The sequence below is a fragment of the Lygodium microphyllum genome, chromosome 25 (genome assembly GCF_053477565.2).
Source record: "Lygodium microphyllum isolate KBCC chromosome 25, Lygodium_microphyllum_v1.1.10, whole genome shotgun sequence".
NCBI lineage: Eukaryota > Viridiplantae > Streptophyta > Polypodiopsida > Schizaeales > Lygodiaceae > Lygodium > Lygodium microphyllum.
In genome coordinates, this window is record NC_141159.1 from 130,743,391 (window position 1) to 130,746,649 (window position 3,259).

Genomic DNA, 3,259 nt, shown 5'->3' on the forward strand with positions numbered 1-3,259 from the left:
GCAGCCTTCCATGATGGATCTGCAAGTGCTTCTTCTAAGTCAGTTGGCTCCTTTACTTCTCTCATAATCTCAACCATCAAGACCATATTGACTATGTGAGCAGAAGCCCTCCTTTGCTCCTCTATTCTCTGAGACCTCCTTGGTCCGTCTGCCTTCTCCTCAACAGATGCAGGCATAGGATTATTGTGGTCATAGAGCTGCTTCACCCAGCGCGGCAATGGCTTTTCCGGTGGGGTGATGTCAGGTTGGTGAACTTTTTTTTCATCATCTGAAGATGATGCTTCCTCCTCCTTAAGGATAGGGATAGCTCTCGGGACAGGTTCATAGTGGACTACTTCTTCGCTTGATGATAAAGTGGAAGAACTTGCCTTCTCCTCCTCCACTATATGCAGCTCCTCCTTGAACACCACATCACGGCTTGCGATGATCTTCTTTGCCTCTTGGTCATATAATTTGTAAGCCTTCTGCTCATCACTATAACCCAAGAAGATACATTTTCTGCTTTTTGGTTGTAACTTGTTTCTCTTCTCATCTGGAACATGTGCATAACATTCACATCCAAAAATTCTGAAATGTGAGACAGATGGTTTCTTACCAGTGTAAGCCTCATGAGGTGTTTTTCCCTTGAGAGCCTTTGTATAGCTCCGATTTAGAATGTAGACTGCAGTATTAACAGCTTCAGCCCAAAAATGGTTAGGCAATCCCTTGCCCTTTAGCATGCATCTTGCCATCTCCACAATGGTGCGATTCCTGCGTTCCACAACACCATTTTGCTGAGGTGTGTGAGGCGTCGTCAATTGACGCTTGATCCCTTTGCTCTTGCAAAAGCCTTCAAACTCCTTTGAGTTGAACTCACCACCACCATCTGTTCTAAATTTCTTCACACTTTTCCCTGCTTCATTCTCAACAAGTATTAGCCATTCTTTAAACTTACCAAAAGCTTGAGCCTTATCACGAAGGAAGTACACCCACATCTTCCTACTGTAGTCGTCGACAATCAACATAAAATAAGAAGATCCCCCCAAGGCCTGTGTAGGCATCTTACCACACAAGTCAGCATGCACCAACTCTAGAGGAGCCTGTGCTCTATTCTTGCTTTCTTGTGGAAATGCCTTTCTCTGTTGCTTGCCCATCATACAAGCTTCACATGGTTCCTTCAATTCAGTTATTGTAGGTAGGTGAGCAACCATACCTTGCTTTTGCATCTCCTTCAATACTGCAGATCCGATGTGTCCAAACCTTTCATGCCAAAGCTTACTTGTGCCCACTCCAGCGGTGGCTGTAAGAGCACTTAGCTCATACAGGTTGTTCCTTCTTTCTCCTTTGCCAACAATTGTGCCAGCACTATCAATAATTTCTGCACCTGTCTTCTTGAACCTCACTTCATGACCAAGATCAGTTATGGCAGCAACTGATAAGAGATTTCTCCTGATTTTGGGAACATACAACACATTTGAAAGCTTTTTGACTTCACCATTTGCAGCAACAAAAGAAATAGTACCTGTGCCCGTAGCAGGGCATTTAGCATCATTTCCAACCGTCACAGTGATGGATTATTGTAGAGGCTGCATAGAACTGTATAGACCTTTCTTGTTGGTCATGTGACGGGAGGCCCCACTATCCAACACCCAAGAGTCAGTGGTAGATTCTTCTTGCGCTGAGGAGCACACTTCCTCAATGGTCGCCATGAATAATTCCAACTCTGCTTCAGCCGTATTGGCTGTCTCTTTCCCTTTACTTTTAAGGGTACCATTCTTTTCATCTGCCTTCTTGACACGACAATCTGCAATTGCATGTCCTTTCTTCTTACAGTAGAAGCATTCTCCTTGAAACTTCTTCTTGCCGCCCTTCTTCTTTTTGTCACCATCATTTTTGGTGGAGGAAACATCTTTGCCTTTTGCATTGGCAGAGAATGCAACATCTCCATTGTTGCTTCCTTCTCGAGCTTTCAGCCTCAACTCCTCCTCCATTAATAATGCACAAAACTCCTCAAAAGTCAAAGCTTGAGGTCTCACCTGAGTATTAAGGGCAGTTACTAGTCCATCAAACTTTTGTGGACAAATCCGACGACACCTCCGAGCTAGCTCTTCGCTAGTCTTTTGTATCCCAGCGCCAGCCATCTGGTCGCGCAGATTCTTAATCCGAGTGATGAATGCTTCAACCGTCTCTCCTTCAGCAAACTTCTCCGCTGCTAGTTGATTCTCCAAGTTTTGAATCCTTGTTTGGTTTCGTGTTTCATACTGACTCCTTAGTACATTCCAAGCCTCTGACGCTTTGGTTGTATGCTGAATCAGAGTCAAAACACTATCAGAACAGCTTGTAACTAAGGCACGCAATGCATCTGCATTCCTTCGTTTCCAAGCTCATAGAAGATCTGCATTCAGAGGAATCATCACACTAGGATTTGATGGGTCGGGGGTAGGCTGTGGTTCTGCGTCAGTCCCCAGCACAGTCTCCAGAAGCTCATAAGAATCAAGGATAGTTGTAATTTTGAACTTCCACAAGGTGTAGTTTGTACCATCTAACTTGCCTTCGCTGAAGGTTGGTGGACGAATCCTCAGTGTTTGAATAGCCGGTATAGCAGCACCACCTCCTGCACCACTTCCTGATGCGCCAGAACTGCTTCCCGGAGTCGACATCGTTTCTCTTTGCTGTTGAAGCCTTTGCCTCTTGCATGCTCTCCGATCTCTAGAGCCCCCTGGGCTCTGATACCATGTAAAATATTATACGGCGCAGCGAACAGAATCTGAGAAAGAGATAGAGAGTACACAACAGATAAGAGGAGAATCAGTAAATTCTTTAACTTCAAACAACTGATACAAAGATGGCTCTGTCCACCCGTGCGCTTCCACTGAGTGAAGCTTAGATGGCGATCTAGACAGAAGATAGGTGAAGAGCTTAAGGCTAGCTGGAACAACAACTCTGACTGGGTGAAAGATAAGTGAGAGATGGCTGCGAAGGGGTTTAGCTTTTATAGCCCGCGAAGGTCGTTAGGTCGGCCTGCTGACCGACCTACCATATGAGCCTCCACTAGTCGGCCAGGGAATATTCCCTTTACCATCGGTGCCTCGAGTTGCTACCAGCTTAACCACTCCGTCTAACCCAAAGATTAGACCCACAACAGTCACCTTTTTGCCATCCGGTCACATAGACCTCATCTGATATACAAGTCAGGACTCAACCAATGTCCGGGCTCACATTTGGCTTCTCCTCATAATGGGGGCCTTACAACTTTGAGCACCATGGATCATTGGTAGCA